Source organism: Topomyia yanbarensis, chromosome 2 (genome assembly GCF_030247195.1).
Source record: "Topomyia yanbarensis strain Yona2022 chromosome 2, ASM3024719v1, whole genome shotgun sequence".
Taxonomy (NCBI): domain Eukaryota; kingdom Metazoa; phylum Arthropoda; class Insecta; order Diptera; family Culicidae; genus Topomyia; species Topomyia yanbarensis.
The window spans coordinates 314,676,579-314,692,533 of NC_080671.1; the positions used below are offsets into that span (position 1 = coordinate 314,676,579).

The 15,955-nt window shown below is 36.0% G+C and overlaps 1 protein-coding gene across 2 annotated transcripts in view; it reads left to right on the plus strand.

Annotated features, from left to right (window-relative positions):
- Positions 1-15,955, plus strand: part of LOC131683627 (cardioacceleratory peptide receptor-like) — a 307,350-nt gene that overhangs the window by 217,193 nt on the left and 74,202 nt on the right. The window lies entirely within an intron of this gene.

The following is a 15,955-nucleotide window of genomic DNA, read 5'->3' on the forward strand; positions in this document are numbered from 1 at the left end:
TCCTCAAGGTCCCTAACCTCCCTAATGCCCTACTTTGGTACAAATGATTACTTACAGGAATTGTGTAGGAGTGGGCCCGTTGCGCACCTGCTGTTACCGTCGTCCTACTTTGGTTCTGGTTCCGATGACTCCAACTCAGACCAAGGCGATCCTCTTCCGGAGCCCTGATGGCCTTTTTGGTGGGAACAGGCTGGATCGGGAACTCGTGCGCTTCTCCCTCGATCTTGTTGTCTCGCTGAAACTCTGAAGCACGCGGATCGGTTGCTTTACCCCCGGAAAACCGCAATCCGAAATGAGACCCGTAATTGTTGGTGCTACGGTTGTTACGGCAAACGCTTGTTCAAGAATATGGTTTCCACGATTTCAAGGTTAATATTTGTAATTTAAACTTTTTATAATTTTTTTAAACTTCGCATTGATTACATTAATAAGTTTCTCCAAATGCCGTGTGAATGGTTTGCTGTTCCAAGTCCAAGTCACGATCGGTCGGTTCCCAAGTTTCCCGGAACCCTACCTCCGATTTCCAATTGTTCAGCCGTGGTTACCGAACTCAACTTTAGTTCTCTGGAGTATGGGTGTTGAGGGGTGTTTGTGGTGTGTTGTGTTGTATGAGCTGAATATAAATCCTAGTTTGTGTAGAGTTTTTCAATTTGATCGTTGTGCCGTCTAACTAGCTGGAGGTTATTTTAATATTTATATTTTATGTATGATTATTTTTAATTTATTTTATTATCATTGATTTTATATTTGACTTTTAAATCTAATAGTTCGTTATAATATTTATTTTAATCCTATCTAGCTAAATAATATCAAATGATTTTCCCCGTATATATTTAAATTAATCCGTAGGATCATGCTAAAGTACAGTGAACCTGCGAAAAGTGAACGAAAGGTCACATTTGGCTGGCTTGATTCGCGACACTACGTTCCTGACGCGTACTTCTACGGATGGTCTCCCAACCCATGGTGGGACAAAAAGTACTCAGACGTGTACGCGGGAAAGGCCTTCACACACAAAGAATCCCTGGTGGTCGTAAAGGTGACAAATTCAAGAAGTATGCGACGTTAGAAAAGACAATAAAGAGCTTGATGGCAGCCGAAAAAAGCGATTATTGGCTCAAGATCGTCGGCAAGCAATCGAGAGAAATATCGATGAACCCCTGAAAGGCCATTTTCCATCTGTACCGTACAATCGATGATTTGATGTGACACAATCCATCTCTGTCGTAAAAGTTAACAAACAAGGCACGTACAGCACAAACATCATACGGGCAATGCTGTGTTTCCGATAAGTATCTGAGCCGTACTGTCTGATAGAATTCACTACTCGTTAGAGTAAAACCGAACGGTGTCTCAGTTCACGATGTCTCCTGATGAAGGCCGTCTACATATGTTTTCGATTTCATTGATCTCTTGTTTGCCTAAAGCTGCAGGTTAATATTTTCTTTCTTCCTGTCATCAATGCCCCCTGTCTCTGATACGGTTGCTGTTGCCCCGATGTTTGAATTTATCTTCCTCCGGAATGTACCTATATCTGAAGTGACAGGGATAAATTATTGACATTTGTTTCGTGCGGGTGTTCTTTAAAAATGGCAAAAGCTACTGTTTTTGGCTATAATTAAGAGATTCTAAGAATAATATAAATCCTTTTCTTAAATACTCTTTAATTTAATTTTGTCTTCTAAGATCTACAGAAAAAAACACAAATCTTTAAAAACTAACTGGGCCTTGAAAAAATTACGAAAACAGCGACAATTTTGCATAAAAATTACCATTTTTCATACATAACCCTTGGATGATTTACTAGAATATTTATTTGTTCTACTAAAGTGTTTCAAATATCCATATCTTTCATTCTACAGTTGCGCACCATAACTTTTCGCACGTCGATTTTTTGGGACAGTCTATTTATTTATTCTTATTTTTCATCTGACCTATGCTGGTCTACATGAAATGTAGTTGAATGGGAAAAGCCCATTTCAGGATATAATTCAGAAGCAATCCTCAAATGGGCGTAAAAACCCATTATCATTTCATATATTCGCACCTGATTACAATTGATTCACACTACAATAAAATATAATCACATAGTACACAGCATTACATAAATAAAAAACCTGTTTTAATCCACCTAGAGGTGCAATTGTGCCTTTCTAATTTCTCCAAACTATGATTTAATACCTGGTTCGTACAATATAACATTATAGAAATGTCTTACACTTGGTAAGTATACATATATAAGAGCACCTTTTTGCATTCATCGCGATATCGGTATGAATCGGAATTTTCTATGTGATCGAACTCCGCCACCCGTAACTCCGGAGCCGGAAGTCGGATGGAGATGGAATTTAATATCAGTTTCCGGGGACGCAACACCTTTCATTTGAGACTAAGTTGATCAAATCGGTATAGCCATTTTCGAGAAACCAATATAACCGTTATTCTGAATTTGGATGCTTCCGGATCCGTCGATGGTGGCCAAAAAGACTTTGAATGACTGTTGGTGACGTAGATCTACAAATTCAACAGTTGTATTTACATTTTGGAAAAAAAATTTACCGTTTTACATTAATCGCAGAATTCGTTAGAATCGGGATTTGCTGCGTGATCGTACGTATCACCCTGTAATTCAGGAACCAGAACTCGGATCCACACAAAATTCAACAGCAGCTGATGGACCTTTCATTTAAAATCAAGTTTGTCAAAATCGGTTCAGAAAATTCCGAGAAACCGATGTGGACAAATCAACAAATTTTGTTTTGTAACCATACTCTTCAACTCGTAATCCGGAACAAGATGTCGGTTGAAAATGAAATTCAATAGCAACCTATGGGAATATTATACCTTTCATTTGAATCTTAGTTTGTAAAAATCGGTTCAGCCATCTCCGAGAAACCGATGTGGACATTTTGTAAACAAATCCGCACATACACACACATACATACATACATACATACATACATACATACATACATACACACACATACACATACATACACACATACATACACACAGATATTTTGCGATCTCGGCGAACTGAGTAGTAGAGACTCGGCCCTCCGGGCCTCGGTTAGAAAGTCGGTTTTTGGAGCAATTGCATAACCGTTCTATATGAGAAAGGCAAAAGAATAATATTTAATTAGCTTAATCAGCATGAGTTCAATGTTATCTTCATGTGATTATATTTTGAAATATTGGTGGGATGGGTATGAAAGTGGAGGGAATGGGGGGTTAGTAGAGTGGGAGTGGATGGATGCGTCAGAAATCCTTCATCTTATTTCGGTATACGGGGTGGATGAAGGAAATGCTGGCGTGAAGGTGGTCCAAGGGGAGAGGAGTGATGAAGGAGTGAGTTGTAAGGGCAAGGCGGGGGGGGGGGGGTTGGCGACGCAATGCTCAACTGCATATTTTGCCTTCCATTTGAGACTTGGTTTGAGAAAATCGGTTCAGTCATCACCGAAGAACCGATGTGACTTTAATTGTGGAATATGCCCGGAATTCCGGACATTCGGAATCGTCGATAGTGGACAATATATTCAAAGAATGTTTGATTGTCAATCAGTGATCTAGATCTGCGATTAGAAGTAATTTGGTGACCATTTCAATAGTTTTTAGCCTCTGAGGTATTACGATTGTACCGATTTATATGGGAAATTCCAATGCATCCTTACTAACACCCCTGTAACTCCGGAAGCAAGCGTCAGAACCGAATGAAATTCAGCAGCAATGGTATTACTGTATCTTTCATTTGAAATCAAGTTTGTAAAAATCGGTAGAGAATTCGTTGGGGAATGGGTGTGATATTAGCTTAGGACCTTGGCGGGTTCCCCGGGGGCGTCGTGAACCGTCATAGGTGGCCAATGTGGTCAAAGCTGCTTTGATTGATCATTAGTGATCCAGACCCGCAAACTAGAGTAATGTTACATCAATTTTAATATGTTTTACATCATTTGAACAACATGATGGTACCAGTTTATATGGGAATTTGCTGTGTGACTGCACTCTTCAACCCGTATCTCCCGAACCGGAAGTCGGATCAACTAAAAATTCAATAGCAGCTTATGGGAGCGTTATACTTTTCAGATGAAACTAAGTTTGCGAAAATCGGTTCAACCATCTCTGAGAAAATTGTGTGAGTTTGAATGACACGCACACATACACACACATACATACACACACAGACATTTGCCGATCTCGACGAACTGAATCGAATGGTGTATGACACTCGGCCCTCCGGGCCTCGGTTAAAAAGTCAATTTTTACAGTGATTGCATAGCCTTTCTTTATATGAGAAAGGCAAAAATACAAATATTACAAAAAATGAATCTTAACCCTTGTGAAGGCAAGCTAAAATCCTAACATTAAAAGGCAAGCCGGCCCTCTCAGGCCCGTCTAAATTCAAGCTCCTTTTTGCCTTTCTCATATAGAAAGGTTATGCAATCGGTCGAAATTTCGACTTTTAACCGAGACTCGCAGGGCCAAATCTCTTATACCATTCGACTCAGTTCGTCGAGATCGTAAAATGTCTGTATGTGTGTGTATGTGTGTATGTATGTATGGATGTATGCATGTGGCTAACAATCTCACCGATTTTTCTGTGGCTGGACCGATTTGTACAAATTTAGTCTCAAATGAAAGGTACAGCCTTCCCATCGGTTGCTATTGATTTTTTTTATTTATCCAACTTTCGGTTCTGGAGTTACGAGTTGAAGAGTACAATCACACCGCAAATTTCCATAGAAACTGATACCACCATGATGTCCAAATGATGCAATATATATTAAAATATGTGCAACATTACTTGGCTTTGCATGTCTAGATCATTGATGACCCACCGAAGGTACTTCGACCACATTGGCCAGCTATGGCGGTTCTTGATGCCCCGAGCGAACTTACCAAGTTCCTAAGATAATGTCATACCTATTTCTCAGCGAATTCTTTACCGATTTTTACAAACTTGATTTCAAATGAAAGGTACAGCATTCCCAATGGTTGCTAGTGAATTTCTAATTGATCCGACTTTCGGTTCCGGAATTACAGGATGATGAGTACGAACACGCAGCAAATCCCGATTTCAGCGTATAAGGCGATAGATGTAAAAAAGTCAATTTTTTTTTTAAAATGTGAGTACTCGGAAGATCACGTCGACTGTCGATTGGTTCTGAACTCCATTTCGTTTGAACACGACCAATAAATGTTTCTGGGTTGCTATTAATTTCTTCTGATAACCGGAGTACATATTCAGATTTTTCTTCCGAGTCTGCATCAGATTCATCGTCGGAAGCAATATCATTCACATCTTCTTCCTCGCTTTGCAAATCAGTTTCGGAATCGTCTGCTGTTGAATTTGCTCGAATTTCTTCCATTATTTCAGATTCTTTAAGACGATTGAAAACATGGGCATATCGTATTATAGCCATTTAAATTTTTTGTTGCTTTTTGATCCTACAATTTGAGTAATTACGACAACTATAACACAAAAAATAGACAACAAAAATAGACAATAACTACAGAGTTAGGTTACGTTGTATCCAAATAATTGTCAAGTAGACCACAGTGGCTGAAATAAAAGTATTTACCCAAAAAAATATGACACACGTCATTATCGTAGGCTATTTTTACATTTCTTATAAAAGAAATGCATAGAATTCGCCCAAACTTTCAAGATTTTTTTCTATAAGAAAAGATAAAATCAATCAAAACATGAAAAAAGAGCTCATCCAAATGTTTTTTTCAGATAAATATTAATGTATAAAACCCGTGGTATTCCTAGTAAATATTGCATGCACACCGGGCCTGTCAGGCCCGGCTTACCTTTTTGTGCATATAAAAAATTCAAACATAGCTGCGCATCACTCCATAGATGAAAATTTCACATTTATTTTTGTTTTAGATTTCAAAGCTACTTATCAAAATTTCCATGCCCAAGCTTATACTACATACACATTTCTTTGTAACTAAAAAATTGTAACTTGCCGGGCCTCTGAGACCCGCTTGCCTTTTTGAGGGTTAAAATCTAAGTCAACCTTCTTAGTCTATTTTTGAAAACATCACAAGATACAGAAAAGTCAAAATGGCCATAAAAACTATTAAAAACATTACACATCGCCCTAATGGGTTCGTTTTGACCGTACTCGGTGCGTTGAAACTCGAGTCTTAAAAAGTTATGCGATCTGAGACTTCTCGGGGGCACATTGACATTTATTTGTGAGAGAATATCTGGAGCATCTATTTGGCCAGTTAATATCTTCCCAACAAATACTGCTCTAAATGTGTTCCGCCTTTTGGCTAGGGTTTCCATATCGAGCAGACGACAGCGATCGATGTACGGTGGTAACTCTGTTGGGTTACGCCACAGCAGAGTTCTAAGAGCAAAACGGGGGAATCTTGCCTGCACTGCTTCTATTCGGTTGATCCAAATGCTTGTGTAAGTTTGGTGGAGAGCTATTGGTTTATCAGGAGGGTTTCGGTATTTCTTAAAAAGTGAATAATGCAGGTTCTTCGCCTCCCTTTCCTTTCCAATCGGCAAAATGATGAGATGACATAACAAGGAATGACGTGGGGACTGTCAATTTATTTTTATTCCTAATTCTTGATAAGGCTGGACGAAGCACGCCAGATTATAATCAGAAAGAAACAAAAAAAAACTCAAAAAATAACTGAAACGCATATAAAATGCACAATTCAAATAACTGTAAAACTGTACACATGCTCTTTGAAATCTTGACATTAAAGTAATTTAATGTAGTTCGTGTACTACATCATTTAATTAAACACAGAGTGATGAATGTCTCCTATACGAATATGCTTTTATGTCATCCAAAAAGATTTAGGAACAGTTCCGAGAAAGTTTTCTTGATACTGATAAATGCAACCCAACTTCAGCACGCTTTCCTCATAGCAATCGTTCAAAAATTTCCTTTCAACTTTGTAACTATCATGGCCACAAAAAATTTAACATCTATCGTAGTTTGTCACTGCTCCGGAGTATATCTTTCCCAAAGTGATTTATTTCATTTCAGTGCACTCGTGCAGACCAAATATCGCCACTGTAATCGCTCCACTCATACCCACATGTTGCTTCATTGAGTAAGTATGAACTTCCATGAAATATAAAAGCATGTTTTTCTCGCTTCCCGTTTTGGGTGTAAAACGCAGCAGAAAATTGTGTCTGCACTTGGAAGAAATAAATGGCAACAAGTGCTTTAGTGCGGTTTATTACCAACGTTGGAAAGCGAAACGCATTACTAAATTTAATCACTCCGGTGGCCATTTGAAGCCTCGTGACACAAACATTGATTTTCGCTCCAAGCAAACATGGAGCTCTAAATTGTATATTTATTGCCAATTAATTGATGGACCGTGGGTTGGGCAGAAAGTTTGCCCGGCCGGGCTCGGTTCGGGGAACTGTTTTCTGGTTGGGCATCCCTAGGCGTTTTAATGGCGGATGCCAGGTGGTGCGGCGGAACATGGCGCGTGCCAACAGTGTGCGGCGGCGCGGCAGTACAGTAGTGACTGATATTTGCCGCATTTGGGGGTTTATCTGATTAGCGTTAAACACCATATTCGATACTGTCGATGTCGCACATAAACGCATAGGAATTTTGATATGTTTAATATTATTCATAAGTGCCAATTGATTAAGGGTCTGCCGAGGTGCACATTACGCCACAGTTCGGTACTTTTTTTTATTTAGTTAGTATCTTTGACACAACACGTGCATTAGCGTTCAGGTGCCGAGGAATTTGCGTTTCAATTTCTCTTCAAACTATGGGAGTTAATATTTAATAAAATAAAATAGACAATTTGAGAATGTCTTAAACTGGATATATAAATTGATTATTCTTATTATACTTGAAAGAATTATTCTTATTATGCTTGGGAGAGTGGATAAAATTTACGTAAAACTAGGGAGAAAATTTAAGTTTCGTTGAACTTTGGAATGTATTGGCTTTTTGCTAAAGAATTTATTTCAACGAAGGAATAGCATAGTATCTGAGGCAAGGGATAGAGGACGATCAACGATAAGAGGAAATAAAAAGAGTCAAACTTTAATATTTGTGGTTTTCAAAAAAAGATAAATCTTCAACATGTGAAAGAGGGATCTGGTTGCCAAGCAGTGAAGAGCTAGAATGTTTGGTACATATGGTTTATCCTAGGATTTTGACTGCTTGACCTAGGTGGATGGCAGAATAGTGTGTTGAGTGGAAATCATTATTTCGCACTTATGCTGTTCTTGTACCTACCTACAAACGGTTAGCTGTAATCAGTGAGCAATTGGGACATACATTTCGCTTATTTTATTGCACCAAAGTGCGAATAGCGGCCGGGACCCATAATTTAAACCGTTTGGGAAGTGACTGTGAAACGTGCCTGCAATTTTAGTTTTGTTTAATAATGGCAAAGCACGGCTTATACGAATCAATTAATTTTAATTGAGTTATTCATTATCAATGCATCAATGAATATTGAAATGACGTCGTTTTATTGTGTGTTTAATCACGTTGTTTTTGTTGTGAGTCGTTGGAAACGATTGGTGATTTTAATTTTTTTAAATGGAATGCAATCATATTTTCAAAATGGCGGTTAAAATAATTAATGTAAATAGAGTGGTAATTAACTTTGTGTGCAAATCAATTTCCACAAATTGGCAACTTATGATGATTTTTTGTCGGTTTGCTGTAGATGGTAAAACAATAAAGCAATGTGAATTGAGCTTCCATTTTCCAACGGATTCCATAATAGTGAACATAAATAGCAGTCTCCTTTCTAAACAACAGTTTCAAGCAGGTAGAGTACAATAATTGGGTTTGGGGGCAGGCAATGCATAGTTGGTGAATCGATTGCCTTGACCTCGCACCTGGGCTCGGTTCCCATCCCCGTACATTGGGTTAGAGATTATTCAAAAAAGATTTTTCTTACTCCGTAAAAGAGACGAATAAGTTTAACTTTAATTCCTCTATTAATCAAAATAAAAAAGAAAGCAAAAAAATGCGATCGATTTCCACAGGTAGTGTCGTGAAAAGTTAGTTGGTCATGAATGTTGAGGTTTTTTTTCTCTAAATTATCCTGATTATTGTGTTTCCTGTAAATTTTTTTGAGCCGTTCGCTTCCGATTTTTCAAATTATTGATTTCCTTGTTGAACTAAACTGGATTTTTGGTTGCATGATTTTGTCGTTTTTTTGTGAGTCACTTCCTCCTGTATTATTTACTATAAAAGAATTTCACTGCACATTAAATGTTCTCTTGATTCTTTAAAGGGACTGCCAATTTGCGCTGTTTAATTAATATTTAATATTTTCATAATTAGCTTTTCCATAACCATTATAATTATCATTATAAAACATCCTCGAAATCACAGTCAATGGAATTATTTATGTAATTGGATTCTTGCACACATAAACAGAGAGCTCTATTGCTCTGGAAGGTTTCATTTTTCCATAAGGGAGAAAAACGTCGAATTCATCGAGCACCGCTGGATATACCTGAAAATGCAATGCATCTACTTTTGAATTAATTGGCATTGAATAAATTCTCCTTATATAAATCATAAATTGTTTTTATAGCCAAATTATTTTTAATGTACACATTCTGTATTGTTGATATGTAAGCAAAACAGAAAAGGAAATACAAAGGCTTTAGGCAATTTCTTTTATGTCGCTATGCGACAAAATTTAAAACTTTGGTTAATTAATTTAAAATTACATGTTTAAAAAAATAATATTTTCCAATTTTTGCTCAAATATACTTAAAAGAAAGTTCTTTTCTATGGTTCAATCCGAACTTACTTTTATTTGCCCTAATCAGAGATAATGACATTTGAAAAAGGGCTATTTATGAACGAAAAGTTTCCATAACTTTTGAAAGAATAAAGTTAGACTTTCAGAGTTATGAAAAAAACGTGGATTGAAGTTTTCTAAAAGCTGTTCAAAGGTTGTTTTAACAAAATATAAAATTTCTTTCGAACATTAACAAGTCTCAATTTTACATTTGGATTGCTACTTGTAATGAACTTAAGCAGTTCATCTGTCTTTTTACCAGTGATAAGCAAATTCGCCAACTCTCTTCGACTAATATCCATATTTACTAGTTTTATTTAAAACGAATAAAATCAGAAGCCTTTTTTTGACAGTCGTTTCACTTATGCAAAGCTTGCTGCGATGAGAGAATGACATTTGAAAGTGGCTTTTTTTCATAATACAACGATATGTGTGTAGATGCGTTAATGCGTTGAACCTGCAAAACTACAAACTTTAAATCTAAATTGCAAATTTTAAAAAATAATGTATTCGCCAATTTTTGCTCAAATATACTAAAAAGTATGGTCTTTCATGTGGTTGAAACAGTATTCAATTTTAGGTGCCCGCATCAGCGATATTGAGAATTGAAATAGGCTATTTTTTAACGGAAAGGGTCCATAACTTTTTAAAGAAAAAAGTTAGACCTTCGGTGTCTTGGAGAAAAATACTCGGCTTGAAGTTTTCAATAAGCTGTTCAAAGGTTGTGTTAACAAAAAGTAAAAGATACGAAAGTTATACTAAAAAACGTTTTTTTCAGGAACACCCTAATCTTTTTTTTAATTTCTTGTATAACAAAAACGAAAAGAGATAGAGCTTTAATATTCAACAAATTTATTCAAAATAAGTTACTTTACAACTTTGTGGAAGACTATGGAGCTCTATCTTTCATCAGTAAAAAGTTTATTTTCGTATTTTAGACAAATTAGAACCACCCTAATAACAATTCCAATAAAAAGAAGCATCTTCTGATGTACACAAATTCATCCTAAGACATGATACGGCTAAATTATACAGGTTTGTCAGAAAGTAAAAATTCCTTCTAAATTAGCGATCTGGACCACTGTGCAATGACAGTGTAGGTAGGGTAATTTGGGGAGATATGCCGCACATTTCTTAAAATCGATCCTGCATCGAAGTTAACCTTTCAATATTTGATAAAATCATTTTTATCAATTGCGACAAGTTTCGAAAATACTGTGAAATGGTTTTTTTTGTTGAAAAAAAAATTCATCAAATTTCCATGAACATTTTTAAAAAAAAGGTGATTGCGGGTGAGATGCCACACCATGGTCACAAACTGAAAAATGGTGAACAAAAATATTTTACCTATCATTGATGTTTTTGTGATTAGAGGTCTTCAGCTGAGTTTCATGAAGTTTGATTACACCTATCAATCGGCCAACACCTTCATTTTTCTTAAGGGGGTAGTACCGTTTCTAGAAACCTTTTTTTTATTCAACATTTTAAAAATATTTTATTGTTTGCAGTTTTGTGTAACGGTTTAGTTGGAGTAAATTAATCAAGGGTACTGTTTATGTATATGTTTATACGAGCGATATATTGGTAGGGGTCCCTTAAAAGCAGTTTTTGGTTGTATTTTATTTATATAACTTTGGTTTGTTCTTGAAAGATTCATTTTAAAAGGCATCAATTCGTCGAAATTTTCATTTTTATGCCAAGATTGACATCACTACAAATCAATTCCGTTTACTAAAATTAGTGTCTGAAACTTTAAAGAATAAACCGAAGTAACTAATACTTAGATACATATCGCCCGCTCAAAGATATAAATAAATAGACTCATATTCCTATATGCCACTGTTTTAGGTCCGTTAGTTTGTGGATATACCTTTTTAATAATCTATACCTGGCGCAAATGATCAGTTAATGACATTTCGAGGTGAAAAAAAATACATTTTAGCTACGTATCCTCCGCCATCAAGTGCGGCATTTCACCCGCAATTCTGATTCGGCATCTCTCCCAATTGTATGGGAGAGATGCCGCACGACGACGTTTTCCTCTGGAATTATGGATGACCGTGCTCATGATCAGAATGGTTTCTAAAAGGTCCCAGCTACTCAACCTATACACGATTTACCAAAAAAAATCGAACAATTAAAAAAAAACGAAATTTTAATGTGGTAGTGAAAAACTTTCGACACTCCGTAAAGCAACTGGACGCACATAATCATTAATAAAAAATTTGTAGGTTAATAATAAGGATTATTTTACATCTCCAGTGTTGTAATTCTTCAAAAGAAAAACTCACGATATCATATTACCGTATAAAAGTGACCCTATATACGAGATATAGACACACAGAAAAAAATATTTTGTAATTTTAAGTTTATTTTCATGCACATATTTGGAGCATGAATATAAATGTAAAATTAAGTTCCACCACAAATACACACAACTTGTAGTGCTTTCTTCAACGAATTTTATTATAATTTTACACGTGGATTGAAAATTACAGTTTCTTTAAACGGAAAACCAATGCACTTCAATGTATTTTTACTCGAATACTGCTGTAAAATGAATGACATGTAAAATTACACGAATGGAAGTGTAAAATTGTATGCTGTTTGATGCTCCAATTGCTTTTAACGTAATTTTCAATTAAATTTTTGATTCAATCTTTGTATGTTTACATTCGCATTGATTTACATGTCGTTTAAATTTCATTATTTTTTGGTGTGCAGTGCGGCATCTCTCCTGACGCGGCATCTCTCCCGAAATTACCCTAAGTAGAATACTCTCATTTTCAGAGTCTGGAATAAATCTAAGTTGCTCTGATTAAAATTACCATATATAAGAGCTTTAAATTCTGGAGAAAAATTAGAGATTATTTCTTCGGCTGTTTGAATGAACATTCAATATGGCGTCGTTTCACTCATTCGGTCAATCACGAAGTGTAGTTTACCTAACCTACCCTACCTGCTTGAAAGAAAATTCAATATTTTGATTTGCAAGCGGGATCCGGTGGAAAATGCAGTGAGAAAAAATGTGGATTTCATTAGTGATTATGTCCTCATTACAACTTGTTTCGGTACCTAGAATTATCGAAAATGAGGAGCCTAGCATATTTTTATAGATTTCGTTCGTCTCTACTGCGCTCTTCATTCTATTGACAGTAGCTTTGGAAGAAGTAGGTTTTGGTTTTCGTATCGTAATATTTTGTCATGAGTAAAGTAATACATGTTTATGATTTCACGATCTTAGTCACGATTTTTGATATTTTAATAACGAGTAATGTAATTTATGTTCATGATTTTTTGAACTATGCCATGATTCTCATAATTTATATTCACGTTGTCGAGATATTTTAGTCACGAGTAGAGATTTATTTTTATTTATGTTAATGATTTCTGGATCTTCGCTACGATTTTTGATATTTTTATCACGAGTCATGTGATTTGTGTTCATGATTTCAGGATCTCAGTCACGATTTTCGTAATTTCTGTTCACATACTCGTGATATTTTATTCTAAAGCCTACTTTCGAATTTGGCACATAGGGTAACGTGGCTCTTGTTTATGATATCAGCAGTTTTATCACGGTATTCGTAAATTCTCTTCGCTTCATCGCGATCTGTTATTTTTTGGTTACACTCGGTTTTTTTACTCGGAGCAACCTGACAATATAAACTGAATCACAAAAGTGTGACTGATACGTGATATCTTGTTCTGTGAACTATATCACGAATACGTATTGTGCTGCTCAGCAAAATTTTCGTTTTCTGTCTAGACATCACACTGAACCTTACCCAATGAATAACGATGTTCGAAGCCTTAATAGTTTTCTTTTATCTACTGCTTGTACCTATTATTGGTCGCTAGCACCTGGACATTTCCCGAAAAAGTGCATAGAACAAAAATACTTCAAGTATTGTGAAAAAGTTCACGTGAAAATTTCATTACCATGTTGCATGAAATTGAAAATGATTAAGGATATCTTCTAAATATCACTAGCACACAAAGTATCTCGTTAATCATGTACTATGAATCATGAACCAGTTCACGGATACAAGAATAAAATATCACGAATTTGTGAACTATTTCACTAGCACAAATGGTAAGTCGTGACTATTATCATGAACCAGTTCCTGAATACGTGAATAATATGTGATGATTTGGTGAACTACTTTACCAGCATGGATATTGGATCATGACCAATATATTAGAAATCATGAATTAGTTCACAAGGATTGAATGGATTTATGAATAAAATTCTGAGGATCGTGAAATAGTTCACGAGAAAATAACCAGACTATTTTGATTTTGTGAACTAATTTATGAAAAACATCATGAATCAACTATAGGTTTTATGAATAATGTTCATAAAGATATAAACTAGTTCACGTACAGAAAATCGATTTAGTAATGACATAACCATGACTAAAGTTCACAAAACAGAAACAAATATTTCCACTAAATAAACGTTTCGTGGGCGTTACGGAAGGGAAATTGAACGTAATTATGAAACACATGATTTTCGTTCATGGCCCTGATTTCGTAACGTAAAACGTGATTGTTCCAGAATTCATGGAACTTTGATCACGATTTAGGGAATACGTTTTTTCGTGATTGTTGTTGAGTCCATTGCCTACGTGTGGAAATGTTATTGTTGTGGTTGTTGTTTCTGTTTTCGTTGTGGTAGTTTCTGTTGTAGCTGTTTTCATTGAAGTTGTTGGTGGCGTTATTGTACTTCTTGCTGTTGTCGTTGTTTTTGTTATTTTTGTTGCCATTGTTGTTTTTATTATTTTTGTTGTAGTTGTGATTATTATTACTGTTGTTGTGCTTATTGTGGTTCCTGTTCTTATTGCTTTTGTTGTTGTTTTAGTTGTTATTTTTGTTGATGTTGCTGTATCTTGTACCCTATTTTCTTTTCTTTCTCTTTTTGTTGTTGAATACGACGCTGTTTACGTTAGTCACAATCTGTTCAGTAAGAAAACCACCTGTGCGCCATTCATCGATTATCACTTGATTATGCTGACTTGACCTATCGAATATCACGCGCAGCGTAAATCAATAAAATAAATACTTAAAGCGCCTTTCGACTACGTCTACTACCAGTAACGGTCGACTAACAACTGACTCAAGGCGACACATTGCATCTCAATCGAATAAGTCAACAAACACAGGACCTAAATCACGAATACGCGCAACTGGGTGTGTTGCCGTTCCGCATCTGAGGCGTACTACGAAATCGTCCAAAGGACACTGGTCGGAGGAGTATACCCCGGCGTCTCAGTTCATGATGTCTCATAGCAATGGCTATCCGAGTTTGTAATGAAGTTGCGAGTTTATATCTTTTTTCTCTCTGTCATCATTGTCCATCGTTGCTCCCTTATGATGCGGTTGCTGCTACCACAATATTGAAGGGGATGGGGATGGGGGCATGGAACATCTAACCACATATTTTATCTTCTATTTAAAATTAGTTTGTGAAAATCGGTTCAATCATTGCAGAAGACCCGGTGTGACTGTAATTCTGGAATATTCCCAAAACCGGGGACTTCCCGAATCGTCGATAGTGGACAATATAATTAAAAAAAATTTAAGTGACCATCAGTGATCTAGATCTGCATCCATCTATCGAAGTAATTTGATGTCCATTTCAATAGATTTTTCCCTTTTGAATTATTACAATTGCACTGGTTTATACGGGAAATCCCTATGTGACCACAGTATCCAACCTATTACTCCAAAATTGAAAATCAGATATGAATGAAATTCAATATCAGTCACACATACATACACACACAAATATTTTGTTACTATGTTTCAATTGCCTCAAGGTTCTGCTGTATCGCTTTTGTTGGCTATTTTTGGCAAATTTAAGACTAATAGAAACGAAAGCAATGAGCGTTTCTCTTAGTCTTAAATTTCCAAAAATAACCAACTTAATCGATACACACAGATATTTTTCGATCGCGATGAACCGAGTCGTATGATACATAACATGGTGGCTTTCACTTCTTTCATTAGGTAACGCTAGCCAGAATAAAATATATATCAAGAAATTTCAAAAATAAGTATCAGTAAAAAAACGCCACAATACTGGAAGTTTACTTAAAACTGATGACCCCGCAGAAAAAACAAACTGTGACGAGCTCTATGAATAGATTCCCGACAACAGACGAAATTGCAC